The sequence below is a fragment of the Lithobates pipiens genome, unplaced genomic scaffold, assembly GCF_037356315.1.
Source record: "Lithobates pipiens isolate NorthernLeopardFrog02 unplaced genomic scaffold, aLitPip1_a1.2 Scaffold_19, whole genome shotgun sequence".
Taxonomy (NCBI): domain Eukaryota; kingdom Metazoa; phylum Chordata; class Amphibia; order Anura; family Ranidae; genus Lithobates; species Lithobates pipiens.
The window spans coordinates 553339584-553359245 of NW_027507764.1; the positions used below are offsets into that span (position 1 = coordinate 553339584).

Sequence of the window (19662 nt, forward strand, 5' to 3'; positions counted from 1 at the left end):
GGTTCATTTTGTCGCCGGAAGTATACCGACGGCCATCTTGTTGGTTTGTTACATCGTGTTTCTTATGTCGGCAGCCATTTCGCTGTTTATATTGTCGCCGGAAGTATATAGACGGCCATTTTTTTGGTTGTTGTGCCTTGTTTACTATGTACTGTGTCCAAGAATAGATGCATGGCCATTTTTGGGAGGTATCCTCGGCGGAAAACACCAGCGGGGCGTCGCTGTATGGATGTCGCCGCCTCCCAAACAGACAGAGTGCCTAATAATGTTAAGAACCAGGAGAATGTATATAGAATGTGTAATATAGGCTATACATTAAACGGGCAATCACTAGTTAAAGAGTGATAACCTTTCTATATAATTGGCAAGTTTGGAGTAAAACAATTAATGCTGTTTATTAAAATACGTCTATTTTAATATATATCTATAAAAAAGTTAATGAGTATAAATACAGGAGAGAATGCATATGTCAAAATATGCATAAAAATAGGAAAATATTAATTTATTTGTTTATCTATAAAAACGTATATGTTTAAAATGACGGATATATTTAAACTAAAATAATTTACAGGCCTTACTATTTGTAAGCGTAAGGTAATAGTAGTTGAAACCAGATAATAAATTTAAAAAGTGGGAATTAAAATGGAGAAAAAATATATATAAAAAAGAGAAAAAAATATTTAAATAAAATAGAAGACGAGGGAAGTGATTCCCATTGCTGCCGGAAATGACGTTCACAGTAAACAAAGTTTTAGATAAGTAAATAGAGGGCGAGGGCCACAAGAGTTAAAATATATCAATAAAATACCTATATACGTGTACATCAACCACGGTGCTCGTACATATGTACATGTGTATGTGTCTATGCATGTTAATAATCGTGCTTAAATATATCTCAGTGATTATATAACATGCAAATAATCAAAATCTAGGTTCAGGGTCGTTTGAAAGAGGAGGGAAGAGTAGGGGTAATTAAGATTGTAGATATGTAAGAGACAGTAGTGAGTTGTAAAATGAATAGAATATATATGAATAATGTATGGAACGTTATAAAAGAGTTTACAAAATTTAAAAGGAGTTAAATAGAAGGTAAAAGATCGTTCAAAATTGAGGGGTGGTTAAAAGTCGCTAATGAAGCAGTTTAGGTCAAATTCCACATTGAGTCCCTTTGGCGTGAATGTGTCTAGTGTAAATATCCATTTGGACTCGATTTGGCTAAGGGTCCTTACTTTGTGCCCTCCTCTCCAGTGTTTGACGTATGGTTCGATGCCCCAGAATTTAAGTTGGGAGGGATCTTTATTGTGGTGTAACGCAAAGTGCCTCGATACACTATGTTTATCAAATCCCTTTATTATGTTCTTTATGTGTTCTTTGACACGTACTTTTAGTGGTCTCTTTGTGCGGCCCACATACTGGAGTCCACAACTGCACTCCAATGCGTATACCACCCCGATGGTATTGCAACAGATGAACTCTTTAATATCATGACTGTTGCCTGTGCTAGTGGAGGTGAACTCTTTTCTCTTCTCGTTGGGGCGTTTTGTTTTAATGCATGCATAGCATCGCTTACAGGGAAAAAATCCTTTTCCCGTAAAGAAGGTGAATCCCCTACTTGGTGGATCGGGGATATTCTTCACTATTTTGTCCCTAATCGTAGGGGCTCGCCTATATACAAATTTCGGACGAGTGGGCAGAATGTCTTTTAGACATGTATCTGAGCGTAATATTTCCCAATTACGTTTGATGATTTTTTCCACCTGTTTAAACTGTACATTGAAGTCTAAGATAATCGGAACGTTATCTTGTGCTGTCTCGTTATGGGGTTTGTTTTTTATGAGATCTTTACGATTTAAGCTTGTTACTTCTGATATTTTCTCGTTTATAAATTCTTCCTCATAGCCTTTCTCAATGAATTTTTGTTTCATGTTTTTAGCTTGTTCCTGAAAGTGTTCTTCTTGTGTACAATTGCGTCTCAGGCGCATAAGTTGGCCTTTTGGTATGTTATATAGCCAATCCTTATGGTGGCAGCTTTCTAATGGTAGGTAACTATTGCGGTCTACACTCTTAAAGTGTGTTTTTGTGATAAGTTTTTCGTTATCTTGTATTATTTTCAAATCCAGAAAATTGATGGATTCATTGCTTATCTCCCACGATAGTTTTATGTTCCTCTTGTTCGTGTTTAGTTTCTCCAAAAAGGTGATCAGTCTTGGTCGTTCACCCTTCCACAATATAATGACATCATCGATGTATCTTCGGTATATATATAATTCATTTGGGGGGTTGTTAAATATTTCCTCTTCCTCCCATTGTGCCATAAAAAGGCCTGCGACGCTCGGGGCAAATTTTGCCCCCATGGCTACGCCCGTTTTTTGGTGATAATAATTTTTATTATACCAGAAGTAGCTGTTTTTCAAGCAGAAATCGAGACATTTTATAAGGAATTTTCTCTGGGGGCACAGTAGGTCTGTATATTTCCGTAATCCCCATTTAGTTGCCTCACAGGCTTGGTAGTGCAAGATTATTGTGTAGAGTGAGGCTACATCCGCTGTAGCCAACCACCACGGTCCCTCGTCTTTTGGTATGTCATCTATGATTTGCAATATGTGCTTGGTATCTCTCAGATACGCCCGTGTCTTCTGTACGGCCGGCTGCAGATAATAATCAATATATTGCCCCATTCTCGCTGTTAAAGAGTCAATACCATTCACTATTGGTCTGGAGGGTGGATTTTCTTTGTCTTTATGGATTTTTGGCAGAAAATAAATAATTGGTGTTCTACATGCCTCGGATATTAGATATTTGGCTTCTTTCTTATTGAGTATCTCCTTCTTTAGGCCCAAATGTACCACCTGTTCGAGTGCTTTCCTGCATTTAAAGACTGGATTGCCCAACAGTCGATCGTATGTGTCGTTATCTTCAAGTAGAGCATTCATACTTATATTATATTGATCTTTAGACAGTATTACGATGCCTCCACCTTTATCCGCTGGTCGTATGACCAGGTCTTTCCTTTTTGTTAGTTTCCGGATGCCGCTTCTAATATGTTTTGGTTCGTCACGCTTCTTGATTTTCAATTCTTTCACCTCCTCAAGAACGATTCGTTTAAAAACTTCTATATATTTGTTATCTTTAGTTACTGGGTTAAAAATTGATTTATTTCTTAAAGTGCTGTGCGTCATTTCATCAGTAGGTCTTATGGTCTTCGGTTTACATGGATTGCTGATCAAGTATTTTTTAATATTTAATTTCCTCACAAATTTCTGGATTCCGATATAAGTTTGAAATTTATCAAGGTTTTTTGTGGGTGCATATTTTAGACCTTTATCGAGAACTCCTATTTCTTCATGAGAGAGGGGTTGTCCGCTAAGGTTAAAGATACCTTCGCCCTTCACTCTCTTTTTCTTTTGTGATCTCTTCCCCCCTCTGCATCCTCTCTTTCTGGTGTTCTTCTTTGGTTTCTCAGGTTTTCGTTCCTCCTTGATGGGTCGTTCTCGCGGCTCCTCTCTAAAAAAGACCTCTCGTATTCCATGTCGGATTGCCTATGCCTGTCCGTTCTGTCGTCTTCCCATCTTTGCTCCAAGGGTGCGTAATAGTTGTATGTTGGAATCGGGCTTCTTTCGTATGTGCGATATGGTGTTTGAGGGGGAGGGTTCTGGTATTCTCCTTCTCGTCTTTCGTGTTGTCTGTAGGGGCTTCTTCCCCTTGATGCTTGTGTGTCATAGGGACGCCCTCTGTTATCATTATATGGACCTCTGTTATCTCTTTGTTGTTGATGATTTCTATTGTCATAGTAAGGCCTTGGTCCGTTGTTCCTCCTATTATTCTTCCAAAAGGGTTTCTTCCAACCATTTCGGGGTGTCCTATCTTGGTAATAGGGTCTCCTCTCGTTTTTATAAGGTATATATCCTCTATCGTTTTTTCGGGGGGTTTGTTGATACTGGTTGCCTTGTCTATCATCATTTCTCATCATGTCAGGTCTGGTTTGTTCGTATGTGTCATAAGACCTGGTTTGGTTTTGATTCTCTTGGTTTCCTCGTATATTGGTATGTTCCGACTGCACTCTTACTGATTTTTCGGGAGTGGAGTAGGTTGAAACTGGGTCTAGATGTCCCATTTGGCTTTGCCATTTAAAGGCTCGATCAGTTTTAAAATCGTTCATGTCTCTATTGTATTTTTTGCTTTTTCTTTGTTGAACTTCTCTATCTTTTTTTGTGAGGTCTTTGTTCAATTGTGTTGTTAGGGCTAAAAATTCCGCAGTATCCTTATGTGCTTCTAATTCTTCTTTTACTCCCAGAATGATCTCATCTACTATTTTTAGTTTTTTCTTCTTTCTATCGAGTAGGAACATTAAAAGTTCTAAACCTTTCCCATTAAAAAATTTGAACCAATCATCGATTGATTCTTGATCTGTCAGTCCGTCATTTGGTGTGACATCCCATCTCAGGCGTCTGGGGACAATCCCATCTCTGAGATATTGTTCAAAGGTGGTAATGTCCCACCATAGACTAACCTTCTTCTCCATGTTGTGTCCTAATTTCCTCATTAGGCTTTCAAGGTCACTGTTTTTATTGGTAGGTGTAGTTACATTAAAAACCTCTCCCAGGTTAACCTGTCTTTTATCTAAAAATGAAAAAACATCCATGATGGCTGCAAGAATGGATCAAGGTGGGTGTCAGAATAAGTATTAAGGGGTTATTCCTGCGCCTAATCAGGGAAGAGAACAAGGATCTAATTTTGTACTGCTGCATACACTGGAAGTGTATTTTTCTCTTTTTTATATATATTTTTTCTCCATTTTAATTCCCACTTTTTAAATTTATTATCTGGTTTCAACTACTATTACCTTACGCTTACAAATAGTAAGGCCTGTAAATTATTTTAGTTTAAATATATCCGTCATTTTAAACATATACGTTTTTATAGATAAACAAATAAATTAATATTTTCCTATTTTTATGCATATTTTGACATATGCATTCTCTCCTGTATTTATACTCATTAACTTTTTTATAGATATATATTAAAATAGACGTATTTTAATAAACAGCATTAATTGTTTTACTCCAAACTTGCCAATTATATAGAAAGGTTATCACTCTTTAACTAGTGATTGCCCGTTTAATGTATAGCCTATATTACACATTCTATATACATTCTCCTGGTTCTTAACATTATTAGGCACTCTGTCTGTTTGGGAGGCGGCGACATCCATACAGCGACGCCCCGCTGGTGTTTTCCGCCGAGGATACCTCCCAAAAATGGCCATGCATCTATTCTTGGACACAGTACATAGTAAACAAGGCACAACAACCAAAAAAATGGCCGTCTATATACTTCCGGCGACAATATAAACAGCGAAATGGCTGCCGACATAAGAAACACGATGTAACAAACCAACAAGATGGCCGTCGGTATACTTCCGGCGACAAAATGAACCGCAAAATGGCCGCCGGGACACTTCCGGGTCTTCCCCAAAATGGCCACCGAACTAGCAATCATTGTCTCTATTTAAAGACACTTCCCTGAACACTAGTCATCCCCTGATGAAGTCACGTGACCGTGACGAACACGCGTCGGGACGCTACCGGAAGTGACGTAATCGAGCTCGAGGCTCGTTTTTACATTGCAAAGAAATCTCTATATGTTTGTGAGTATTTTATCCACTATATTTAAATAAAACTTAAATCTTGTTCAAAATACTACACTATGGGGCTCCCCCTTTTTTATCTGTTTAACCCTCACATAACAACCACCGCTGAGGCAACCTAACAACCCCCCCCCCCCCCTATGCTGAGTACCGCTGAACGTCCACTTAAGGAGACCAACACGGTGTAATAGGCAGGAGACGCCAGTTTCCGGGGCCATAAGGATAGGACCTCGAGGGATAAAAGACCACCAGGAAGCCTGAGGATATACATGTCAAACGCTGTTACCTTACAGCTGTAAGGTAAGGGGACATCCATACCCTGAGTACACAGGACCACGCGGGATATAGTCACCATCACTAATACCATCACTGTTTGCAACGTTACTTTACAGTGCACAAAAAAATCTGATACCAGCACTTCATGCGTTTTTTGTTGCATGCGATTTTGAATATAATCGCCACCAGTTATCGCACATCTTGAATGGACACAAACCTGATATATGTGATTGTGCAATCTTTTTATCTATTGGTTGATATAGCTTTTTAAATCACTGTGCACACTTACTGAGAATATTTTTACAGAGATCCATTTCTTTTCTTATGTGTCGTTTTCTTTGACACGATTTTGTGTATGTCACATGATTTTACGTGTTCACCGTATTTACACAATTTAGCACATGGTATAAAGATATTTATACGCATTTATTTACAATAATTTTCGGCACTGGCACTTTATGCGATTTCCTAGCCACTAGCAAACCTGTTTCACATAATTCTTGTGTTTTTTAATGACTTTTTTATGCACATTGGTTTTTATTTATGGTGTAGTTGATATTTCTATAGATTTATTCACTATCTAGCACTGGCACTTCTTATGCGATTTTGTTAATCGCATTAAGAATCACTATTTATTTTGCTTACCATTGGATATACTTTGCTATTCACATTGTGACGTAGAAGTCACCCACTCATATTCGTTCACACTTGAGCATCATTTTTTTCATATTATTTCGCCAATTTTAGCCGCCCATATATCCCCTTTTAGTCTGGGCGATAACACATCTAACTTTAATTATTGTGATGTGGACAGAATTTACTAACCTCTCAGGATAATATCACCCAACCCAGTACTGCGCAACACTACTTCTTATATATTTTTAGTGTGTAGGAGATGAGTAGTGTAGAAGTGAGAGGATGCAGGTTGTAGAGATGAACAGTACAGAGGTGAGAGGTTGTGGAGATGAGCAGTGGAGGTGAGAGGATGCAGGTTGTGGAGATGAGCAGTGTAGAGGTGAGAGGTTGTAGAGAGGAGATGCAGTGTGTAGAAGTTGAGCGGTTTGCAAAGGAGGGGAGTTCCAGGTTGAGGAGATGGGCAGTGTAGGCCCTTGTACACACGGTCGGAGAATCCGTCGGAATGAGTCTTATCGGACCGTGTTGTCGGATAATCCGACTGTGTGTGGTATGCATCGGACTGATTCCGTCAGAATCTCCGTCGGACCCAATTTTCCAACTTGTTGGAAATATTTTCCGACCAACTGGGCCGGACGGACCTAATCCGATCATGTGTAGAGCATATTCATCGGACCAAGTGCCACGCATGCTCAGATCAAATTCCTACATCAAAGCTATTGGCTACTAGCCTGAATGTAGTCCCATCGTAACGAAATTACGTCATCAGGAGATTTTTCGCCAACTTGGCCCGACCGTGTGTATGCAACAGTTGCGGACACAATCCGTCAGACTAACCCGAAGGGCAAAATCTGACGGATTTGGTTGGCAAAATCTCTGACCGTGTGTACGTGGGCTAGGAGATGAGAAGTTGAGCAGTGTAGAGGTGAGAGGTTTGCGGAGAGGAGATGCAGTGGGGGAGATGAGTAGTGTAGAGGTGAGAAGATGCAGGTTGGGGAGATGAGCAGTATAGAGGTGAGAGGTTGTGTTGATGAGCAGTGGGGGGAGATGAATAGTGTAGAGGTGAGAGGATGCAGGTTGTGGTGATGAGCAGTGTTGAGGTGAGAGGTTGTGGTGATGAGCAGCGTAGAGGTGAGAGGTTGTGGAGATGAGCAGTGGGGGGAGATGAGTAGTGTAGAGGTGAGCAGATGCAGGTTGTGGAGATGAGCAGTATAGAGGTGAGAGGTTGTGGAGATGAGTAGTGTAGAGGTGAGAGGTTGTGGAGATGAGTAGTGTAGAGGTGAGAGGTTGTGGAGATGAGTAGTGTAGAGGTGAGAGGATGCAGGTTGTGGAGATGAGCAGTATAGAGGTGAGAGGTTGTGGAGATGAGTAGTGTAGAGGTGAGAGGTTGTGGAGATGAGTAGTGTAGAGGTGAGAGGTTGTGGAGATGAGTAGTGTAGAGGTGAGAGGATGCAGGTTGTGAAGATGAGTAGTGTAGAGGTGAGAGGTTGTGGAGATGAGTAGTGTAGAGGTGAGAGGTTGTGGAGATGGGCAGTGTGGGGAGATGAGTAGTGTAGAGGTGAGAGGATGCAGGTTGTGGAGATGAGCAGTGGGGGGAGAGGAGAGGTGTGGAGGAAGGAGCCCCCAGGCTGATCACACACACACAGGATGAGTGTATGGAGAGAGATGAGAGGTGATATAGAGGAGGGTGGGGTGGAGAGGAGTACAGTGTACAGGAAGGAGCTCCAGGCTGGGTGACACATGAGGAGTGGGTGTCAGACTGGACATGGTGTCGCAGAAGATCGGAGTAGGGGGTTCGGGCACGGTGTTGTGTCGCACAGTGTCGGGCAGGGTGTTGTGTCGCACAGTGTGAGGGTTAGGACAGATTGTGTCGCACAGTATGAGGACAGAGGGGTCATTTCGGGGTGTGCGGCCTGCTCCCGGTGCGGCCTCCTCCTCCTGTCTCTCCCCGGTGTGGCGGTACCCGGGGGGGCGGGGTGCCTCCTTACCTTCTCCGGCCGCTCCTCAGCTGTGGGCCCCGGCCGCCATCTTTCCCCAGACACAGGCCGACAGAGGAGGGGCCCCTGGCCGCCAGTAAGCAGCCCCTGAACCGACCCCAAAAGTCCCCGGGCTCCCCCGGGCCGTGTCCCGGACAGGCGGGATGGATGAGCCCCGGACTCCCCGGCTCTGCCACGATCGGATTTTTTTCTATATATATTTTTTTTTTTGGCGGTAATTGTGGGCGGGGAAATGGAATCTGTGGTAAAATGTCTGTAATGTGGCCCCGCCCACCGTACGATACCACGGGGAAAGGGCGAAAATACCCCGAGATAGTCCGGATTATCGGCCGCTATTTCCGGGGGGCTGCGCCCGGACATGCGGGGGGGGGGGGGGACTCCACCGAGAACTGCGGGGTGAATAAAGTTATTTTTCGGCGGAGTTCCCTCTTAGTGTACACATGAGGGGGTGTTCTAGAACATTCTGACAGGAAATAATACATGGGGGGGGGGGGTCTCAAATATGGAGGACCCCCAACAGTAACTCTTTTCCGGGTCAGAAAGTTGTCAGGGATGGAGGACTACAAGTCACAGCACTTCCCAGTACATGAACGTCCACCACAGGGGACGACGGACGTTCCCATTGATTGGGGCTCATTCACATCGCCATAGTTACATGGGTTGGCAGCGCGTTCCCGTATTGTACCCTCCACGCCTTCATCTCATTGCTGTGCTCTCCATTGGCATCTCAGAGGCACATGATAATAATAATGCACTATAGTGTGAGGTGATGAAAAACATTTCATTTACAATAGAGTAAGGGGGGGACTATAACCCCTGTCAGGTTTTCATTGCCATCTGTGTCCCCATTGGGGGGGATTTCCCTTCACTTCCTGTCCAATCACCAAAAAAAGAAGCAAGAGAAATCATCCCTGGGTGTCACCAGAAATAGTGTCCCCATTGGGGGGGATTTCCCTTCACTTCCTGTCCAATCACCAAAAAAGAAGCAAGAGAAATCATCCCTGGGTGTCACTAGAACTAGTGTCCCCATTGGGGGGGATTTCCCTTCACTTCCTGTCCAATCACCAAAAAAAGAAGCAAGAGAAATCATCCCTGCGTGTCACCAGAACTAGTGTCCCCATTGGGGGGATTCCCCCTCTAATTCCTGTTCTAGTGACAACCCAAAATCTGCAGTGGTGAATCTCTAGCGCTTACCTAGTGTTACTAACTAAAGTGAAGCTGTAATCTAAAATAAATAAATATTATAAATATAAAGGCTGAGATTGCAGCTCAATCTAAAGTGTACAAGTGCACTGAAATTGAATAATTAAATAGTGATGAGCGCAACCCAGGGGTGGACTGACAACTCATGGGGCCCCCAGGCAATCAGAGATTATGGGGCCACACAGTATACACAGACACACACAGTATACAATCACACAGTATACACAGACATGTTTCTATTGGCTGAGAAGGTACTGGAGAGGTGGGGCAGCTATAATCTCTGGATTTTTAGACCAAAAGGATGTCGGTAAGAGACATTTCAGAGACAGATGTAAAAAAAAAAAAAAAAAGATTTTTACATACTGTCCCTGGTTTTACTGAGGCTGGAAACCCTGATGGGGCCCCCTAGTATCCCAGGGGCCCTCGAGCAGTGCCCGAGTGGCCAAATGGTCAGTCCGCCCCTGGCGCAACCTCAAAATGATGTGATGATCACTAACAACAATACCAGTATATGAATATTAATAAATATAGGTGATGAATAAATCACATGGCGATTGATGATCCAAGTAAATAAAGGAAAAGATGTTGGTTATAGTTCAAACCAAAAAATTCTAAATGTACAATAAAGCTTGCAGTTCATATTTGAAATAAAAAGCTTCTTATAAAGTGCTTCTCATGAAATCTTCCTTAGATAATGAGCTCACAGAGCGCTTACCTCATCGGCAGCTAAAAACAGCATAAAACGAACTCCCGGGCGTTCAGATCTCCAGACACGATCGTCCGGTCAGGCCTCCATCCGATCGGTGGTTCATCAGCAGCTAAAGAAAGCATAAAACGAACTTCCAGACGTTCAGATCTCCAGACACGATCGTCCGGTCAGGCCTCCATCCAATCGGTGGTTCATTGACAGCTAAAGAAAGCATAAAACGAACTCCCAGGCGTTCAGATCTCCAGACACGATCGTCCGGTCAGGCCTCCATCCGATCGGTGGTTCATCAGCCGCTAAAGAAAGCATAAAACAAACTCCCGGGCGTTCAGATCTCCAGACACGATCGTCTGGTCAGGCCTCCATCCGATCGGTGGTTCATTGACAGCTAAAGAAAGCATAAAACGAACTCCCAGGTGTTCAGATCTCCAGACACGATCGTCCAGTCAGGCCTCCATCCGATCGGTGGTTCATTGACAGCTAAAGAAAGCATAAAACGAACTCCCAGGTGTTCAGATCTCCAGACACGATCGTCCAGTCAGGCCTCCATCCGATCGGTGGTTCATCAGCAGCTAAAGAAAGCATAAAACAAACTCCCAGGTGTTCAGATCTCCAGACACGATCGTCCGGTCAGGCCTCCATCCGATCGGTGGTTCATCAGCAGCTAAAGAAAGCATAAAACGAACTCCCGGGCGTTCAGATCTCCAGACGTGATCATCCGGTCAGGCCTCCATCCAATCGGTGGTTCATTGACAGCTAAAGAAAGCATAAAACGAACTCCCAGGCGTTCAGATTTCCAGACACGATCGTCTGGTCAGGCCTCCATCCGATCGGTGGTTCATTGACAGCTAAAGAAAGCATAAAACGAACTCCCAGGCGTTCAGATCTCCAGACACGATCGTCCGGTCAGGCCTCCATCCGATCGGTGGTTCATCAGCCGCTAAAGAAAGCATAAAACAAACTCCCAGGAGTTCAGATCTCCAGACACGATCGTCCGGTCAGGCCTCCATCCGATCGGTGGTTCATCAGCCGCTAAAGAAAGCATAAAACGAACTCCCGGGCGTTCAGATCTCTAAACACGATCATCCGGTCAGGCCTCCATCCAATCGGTGGTTCATTGACAGCTAAAGAAAGCATAAAACGAACTCCCAGACGTTCAGATCTCTAGACACGATCGTCTGGTCAGGCCTCTATCCGATCAGTTATTCATTGACAGCTAAAGAAAGCATAAAACGAACTCCCAGGCGTTCAGATCTCCAGACACGATCGTCCAGTCAGGCCTCCATCCGATCGGTGGTTCATCAGCAGCTAAAGAAAGCATAAAACGAACTCCCGGGCGTTCAGATCTCCAGACACGATCATCCGGTCAGGCCTCCATCCAATCGGTGGTTCATTGACAGCTAAAGAAAGCATAAAACGAACTCCCAGGCGTTCAGATTTCCAGACACGATCGTCTGGTCAGGCCTCCATCCGATCGGTGGTTCATTGACAGCTAAAGAAAGCATAAAACGAACTCCCAGGCGTTCAGATCTCCAGACACGATCGTCCGGTCAGGCCTCCATCCGATCGGTGGTTCATCAGCCGCTAAAGAAAGCATAAAACAAACTCCCAGGCGTTCAGATCTCCAGACACGATCGTCCGGTCAGGCCTCCATCCGATCGGTGGTTCATCAGCCGCTAAAGAAAGCATAAAACAAACTCCCAGGCGTTCAGATCTCCAGACACGATCGTCCGGTCAGGCCTCCATCCGATCGGTGGTTCATCAGCCGCTAAAGAAAGCATAAAACAAACTCCCAGGCGTTCAGATCTCCAGACACGATCGTCCGGTCAGGCCTCCATCCGATCGGTGGTTCATCAGCCGGGAAGAAAGCATAAAACGAACTCCTGGGCGTTCAGATCTCCAGACACGATCATCCGGTCAGGCCTCCATCCAATCGGTGGTTCATTGACAGCTAAAGAAAGCATAAAACGAACTCCCAGGCGTTCAGATCTCCAGACACGATCGTCTGGTCAGGCGTCCATCCGATCAGTGGTTCATTGACAGCTAAAGAAAGCATAAAACGAACTCCCAGGCGTTCAGATCTCCAGACACGATAGTCCAGTCAGGCCTCCATCCGATCGGTGGTTCATCAGCAGCTAAAGAAAGCATAAAACGAACTCCCAGGCGTTCAGATTTCCAGACACGATCGTCCGGTCAGGCCTCCATCCGATCGGTGGTTCATCAGCCGCTAAAGAAAGCATAAAACAAACTCCCAGGCGTTCAGATCTCCAGACACGATCGTCCGGTCAGGCCTCCATCCGATCGGTGGTTCATCAGCCGCTAAAGAAAGCATAAAACGAACTCCCGGGCATTCAGATCTCCAGACACGTTCGTCCGGTCAGGCCTCCATCCAATCGGTGGTTCATTGACAGCTAAAGAAACCATAAAACGAACTCTCAGGCGGTCAGATCTCCAGACACGATCATCTGGTCAGGCCTCCATCTGATCGTTGGTTCATCAGCAGCTAAAGAAGGCATAAAACAAACTTCCAAGCGTTCAGCTCTCCAGACACGATCGTCCGGTCAGACTTCCATCCAATCGGTGGTTCATCGACAGCTAAAAAAAGCATAAAACAAACTCCCGGGCGTTCAGATATCCTGATAACAACCGTCCGGTCAGCTCTTCATCCGATCGGTGGCTCGATGAATGGTCCGCGGGGTAAGCAGCAGTGGTAATGATGATTAGTCAAAATATCGGTGGCACATATAATAAGGAGAAAAGGAAAGGCAGCGTTTTAGTTGTTGCAATCCTTAAGGCCTCATTCACTCTAATGTTTTCTTGTGTTAATCCATGAATCCAGACGTTTCCATTAGTAATGTCTTCTTCCTCACAGACTAGAGATCATAGCCTAAAATCTGGGGTTTTCTTTCACTTTTGTTGGTGATGGTAAATAGAGAGAATGAATCTCCCTAAAGGGGGCAGCGCAGACCGCAATAAAAACCTGACAGGGATTCTAATCCCTCTCCACTCCATCCAACACCAACAATAAAAACATTTTCCTTTATAATGTAACGTATGGGGGAGAAATAAAAAAAAAAGATTTGTCAGTGAAAGGGTTAAAATGGGGGTGGGGGGGGAGGGTTTACTTGGCTTGACAGTTAAAGGGTTGAGGAAAATGTAATAATATAGTTTGGCAGTGAAAGGTTTAAAAACTGAAAGGAAAAAAAAAATGTATTTAGCAGTTGAAGAGAATGAATCTCCCTAAAGGGGGAGCAGACAGCAATAAAAACCTGACAGGGGTTCTAATCTCTCTCCACTCCATCCAACACTAACAATAAACTGATTTCCCTTTATTTATAATGTAACATATGGGGGAGAAATAAAATAAAAATTATTTGGCAGTGAAAGGGTTAAAATGTGTGCAAGGGGAGGGTTTACTTGGTTTGACAGTTAAAGGTTGAAACAAATGAACAATGTAGTGAAAGGGTTAAAAATGGGAGGGTTAGAGAAAAAAAAAGTTGGTGTGATGCTGAAAGGGTTAAAAAAATAAAACCTAAAAAAAAAATCTTTTGAAAAAAAGGGATTCATAGAAAGGGTTAAAAATGAAAAAAAAAATGGTTTGACAGTGAAAGGGTTAAAAACAAAAAAAAGGGAGGAGAATTGGTTTCATAAAGGGTTCATAAATGAAAGGAAAAACATTTGATTTGGCAGTGAAAAGGGTTAAAATGTTTGTAGGGGGAGGGGAGGGTTTACTTGGTTTGACAGTTAAAGGGTTGAAACAAATGAACAATATAGCTCGGTAGTGAAAGGGTTAAAAATGGGGAGGGTTTAAAAAAAAAAAGAAGTTGGTTTGGTGCTGAAAGGGTTAAAAAAAATAAAACCTAAAAAAAATCTTTTGAAAAAAAAAAAGGATTCATAGAAAGGGTTAAAAAATGGTTTGGCAGTGAAAGAGTTAAAAACAAAAAGGGGGGGGGGGGGGGTTGGCTTCATAAAGGGTTCATAAATGAAAGGAAAAACATTTGATTTGGCAGTGAAAAGGGTTAAAATGTTTGTAGGGGGAGGGGAGAGTTTACTTGGTTTGACAGTTACAGGGTTGAAACAAATTAACACTATAGTTTGGTAGTGAAAGGGTTAAAAACTGAAAGGGAAAAAAATGATTTGGCAGTTGAAGAGAATGAATCTACCTAAAGGGGACGCAGACAGCAATAAAAACCTGACAGGGGTTCTAATCCCTCTCCACTCCATCCAACACTAACAATAAAAACATTTTTCCTTTTATTTATAATGTAACATATCGGGGAGAGATAAAATAAAAAAATTATTTGGCAGTGACAGGGTTAAAATGTGTGTAGAGGTAGGGGAGGGTTTACTTGGTTTGACAGTTAAAGGGTTGAAACAATTGAACTATATAGTTTGGTAGTGAAAGTGTTAAAAACTAAAAGGGGAAAAAAATTGATTTGGCAGTTGATGAGAATAAATCTCCCTAAAGGGGGCGCAAGCAGCAATTAAAAAAAAAACCAACAGGGGTGCTAATCCTTCTCCACTCCATCCAACACTAACAATAAACAGGATTTTGTTTAGTTATACTTTAACATATGGACAAGAAATACACATTGGTATTGGCAGTGAAAGGGTTAAAAACAAAGGGGGAGGGGTTCATAATCTAAAGGAAAAACATTTGATTTGGCAGTGAAAGGGTTAAAAATGGGAAAATAATTGGTGTGTAATAATAATAATAATAATAAGATAAAAGAAATGAAAAGATTTGATGTGCAGGGAGGATTTATAAGGCACCATTCACAATGTTATCAAAATAATAGAGATCTTTATTTCATCCATGGGACTGTAAGGGTTAAATCTCATTCTCAATAACATGTTTTTCCAGGAGCCGTATCCCTATTAGATCTGTATACTGATCCTAAAGCCCCCCAAAATGACGATGTGTTTATGCGTGGCTGTTTCAGGCCTGATTCACACCTATGGCATTTTTAGTGCTTTTTGCATTTTGCAGATTTGCACTGCAGAACGTGTTCCATAGGAAACCATGATAAATGGACTGTAGTGCAAATCTGCAAAATGCAAAAATCACTAGAAATGCCTAGGTGTGAATCCAGCCTTAGGCCTGAGTCACATCTATGCATTTTAGTGCCTTTTTGCATTGTGCAGATTTTCACTACAGTCCATTTAACATGGTTTCCTATGGAACATGTTTTGCAGTGCAAATCTGCAAAAAGCACTAAAAATGCATCGGTGTGAATCAGGCCTCAGAGCCGTTGTTGAATGTTTCAGTTCCGGACTGTAAAGCCAATGGACATCACCGGGATACAGACACCAAGACTGGTAAGTATTATGGATAGTGATAGATACAAAAAGTACTCTGGATAAGTCACCTACACTCATGGATCAAAGGCATCCTCATCCCAAAATGATTTGTTTTCAAAGAATTATAGAACAGAAGGGGATAATAAAGTGGTTGTTAAGTCACTATCTGATCTTTATATTATCCCTTCTGTCAGATAAAAAGCCGCATCCTAGTGCTTGAGCGTTGTTTAAAAATAAATGGTTTCTACCTGCATTAAAGCGGAAGTAAACCCATCGATTCAAAAAGCATTTCTATTTCTGGCATGCCGAGAATGCTAACTGTCACATTGGTTGTGCTCTTAACCAAACTGTCAAACCATCCAATGACTGGTGTAACAATGGATCATATGTGCAGCATTATGGCAGTTGAAGATTAACCACTTCAATACCAGGCACTCCCCCGCCCCCTCCTGCCCAGGACAATTTTGCGCTTTCAGAGCTGTTGCACTTTGAATGACAATTACGCGGTCATACAACACTGTACCCAAACAATATTTTTATAATTTTCTTCCCACAAATAGAGCTTTCTTTTGGTGGTATTTAATCACCTCTGGGGTTTTTATTTTTTGCTAAACGAACGAGAAAAGACCCAGATTTTTGAAAAAAAAATATATTTTTTCTTAGTTTGTCATAAAATGTAATTTTCTCCTTCACTGACGGGCGCTGATGAGGCAGCACTGATGTGCACAGATATGCATGATATGGGGCACTGATGGACACTAATAGATGGCATTGATGGGCAGGACTGATGATGATGTACTGACAGGCAGGGCTCAAGTCCTGCGGGAACACATGGGAACGGAGTTCCTGTACTTTTTCCACAACAGGAACTCAGTTCCCATTAGCAGCAGCATCCTGCAAGACTTTGAAGTATGTGAGCTGTGTGGCAGGTGCTACACCAGCAGCCGCCAACGCAATAGTAAGTGCCGCACACCAGGGGTGGACTGACCATTCATGGATTGCCAGTAGGGGGCCCCATGACAGCTTCCTCATCGATCTACCTGTCAATCACAGCTAGCTGATGGGTAGATCGGGTCCCTGCTGCTAAGAGATTGTATTTAGTCAGACCTCTCGTGATGCACTCCTCCCCGCTGCCCCCTCCGGATTTTCTGTCTCCTCATCCCCTCCCCCAGTCTCCTGCATACTTGCTCTGTGTGTCCTGCTGAATCCCCCTCCCCTCTCTATCTTCAGTGCCATACGATGAGAGTAACATCAGTTTGGGGTGGTAAGCTGAGCACAATACCTGGCAAAGTTTAATGCCAGGAGGGAAGTTTATGTGGAAATATGTGAAGGGTTGGAATAGCAGCGAGTGTGTGTTGGAGCCCTGCAGAGTTTGCAGCCCCCCAATTTAACATACATCTCCTAAGCAGGGACACATCACTATCTCCCCAAGCATTCTGTCCAGATAATGTGCACTTCATTTAGGACCTTTCCATTTAACCCTGTGTTATCCAAACTCTGTTCAATGAAAAATGTAAACTCGCCACATAAACACTCTATATACAAAATAGCATTCCTCAATAAAGATCAGAACATGATGTTCACATTTGCATGGAAGCACAATTGAATGAATGCTGATTATTCAGAGAATTACCGTATTTATGTTTATTGAGGATTCTTTTTTATTTATGTGCTAATAGTTAAGCTTCATACACACAATACGAAAATTGGATGAAAAATACCACTTTTGAAGTGTTCGTGCATATGAGCGTATTATTTTTTTTTTTGGTGGGGGAGTGGATCTTGGGTGGGAGTTCCCACCCCAGGACTTGACCCCTGCTGACAGGTGTTACTGCTGGGTACTGATTGGCACTGTGGTGGGCACTGAGAGACTTTGAGGGGGCATTGCTGGCAGCTGCTGGGCACTGATTGCCACATCTGATAACCATAAGATGTGATGTACTTTATACACTGGACTATATTGCACTTTATTCACTGGATCAAATTTATGTGCATTTTGAATGTTTTATTTATCAGTTTAATTGTTTGTTAACCACTTAACAACCGCCCATTGCCGATTAACGGCTTCAGGGCGGTTGTTTAACTCTGAGAGGCCGTTAATTAACGGCCTCCCAGAATTCTGCTCTCGCGCGCCCCCTGGGGCGCGCACTCGAGAGCATCCGTGACGCTCAGCGCGGCCGTTTACCACGTGATCGCTCCGTCAAATGACGGAGTGATCACTTGTAAACAAACCGGCGTCATGTTTTGACGCCGGTTCCTCCCTCCCCCTCTCTGTACCGATCGGTACAGCGGAGGGGGAAGAGATCGGTGTCAGCAGCTATGTGGGCTGCATCTGCAGTGCCCACATCGCTGCGCACCGAAAATTAACCCCTCAATTCCCTGCCAACACTCTGCAATACCCTGCCATTACTCTGCATTACTCTGCAATACCCCCATTACTCTGCGTTACTCTGCAATACCCCCATTACTCTGCATTACTCTGCAATACCCCCATTACTCTGCATTACCCTGCAACACTCTGCATTACCCTGCAACACTCTGCATTACCCTGCAACACTCTGCATTGCCCTGCAACACTCTGCATTGCCCTGCAACACTCCGCATTGCCCTGCAACACTCCGCAATGCCCTGCAACACTCCGCAATACCCTGCAACACTCCGCAACACCTTGCAACACTCCGCAATACCCTGCAACACTCCGCAATACCCTGCAACACTCCGCAACACCTTACAACACTCCGCAACACCTTGCAACACTCTGCAATACCCTGCAACACTCTGCAATACCCTGCAACACTCTGCAATACCCTGCAACACTCTGCAACACCTTGCAACACTCTGCAATACCCTGCAACACCCTGCAACGCCCTGCAACACTCCGCAACGCCCTGCAACACTCCGCAATGCCCTGCAACACTCCGCAATGCCCTGCAACACTCTGCAATGCCCTGCAACACTCCGCAACACCTTGCAACACTCTGCAATACCCTGCAACACTCTGCAACGCTTTGCAATACCCTGCAACACTCTGCAATACCCTGCAACACCCGCCAATACCCTGCAACACTCTGCAATGCTCTGCAACACCCGCCAATACCCTGCAACACTCTGCAATGCTCTGCAACACCCGCCAATACTCTGCAATGCAATACTCTGCAACGCCATACTCTGAGATACCCAGCCATACTCTGAGATACCCAGCCATAGTCGGTGATACCCTGCAATACCCAGCCATAGACATCCCCCCCCCCCTCCCGCCGCCCTCCGGTGCTTCTACCGAATCGCTAATACGATCAAAGACAGAATCTTTTTTTTTTTTTTTTTTTTTCAGGCTTGGTGAGATGTGGGGTCTTATTGACCCCACATCTCACTGTAAAGAGGACCTGTCATGCCATATTCCTATTACAAGGGATGTTTACATTCCTTGTAATAGGAATAAAAGTGATTAAAAAAATTATTTTTGGGGAAAAAAATGTCAAACTAAAATAAATAAAGTAAAATGAACAATAAAAAAAATGCCCCTGTCCCCATGTGCTCGCATGCAGAAGCGAACGCATACGTAAGTCCCGCCCACATATGAAAACGGTGTTCAAACCACACATGTGAGGTATCGCTGCGAACGTTAGAGCGAGAGCCATAATTCTAGCCCTAGACCTCCTCTGTAACTCAAAACATATAACCAGTAAAAAAAAAAATTAAATCGTCGCCTATGGGGATTTTTAAGTAGCGACGTTTGGCGCCATTCCACGAGCGTGTGCAATTTTGAAGAGTGACATATTAGGTATCTATTTACTCTTTCACATTATGGAAAAATTGGGCTAACTTTACTGTGTTTTTTTTTTTTTTTAAGCCCAAAACTGTTTTTTTTCCAAAAAAAAGCATTCGAAAAATTACTGCGC

At 43.4% G+C, this 19662-nt stretch overlaps 1 protein-coding gene across 2 annotated transcripts in view; it reads right to left on the reverse strand.

Moving 5' to 3' along the window:
* The window catches only part of ZHX1 (zinc fingers and homeoboxes 1), a 61503-nt gene extending 52647 nt beyond the window's left edge, over window positions 1-8856 (reverse strand). Inside the window, exon 1 of one of the 2 annotated variants that reach the window (XM_077493287.1) lies at window positions 8545-8856. The gene's annotated coding sequence lies outside the window, so the exon portion shown is untranslated. The remainder of the gene's footprint in view (window positions 1-8544) is intronic. The other variant, XM_077493288.1, reaches the window with a different exon arrangement.
* Between the last annotated feature and the right edge of the window lie 10806 nt (window positions 8857-19662).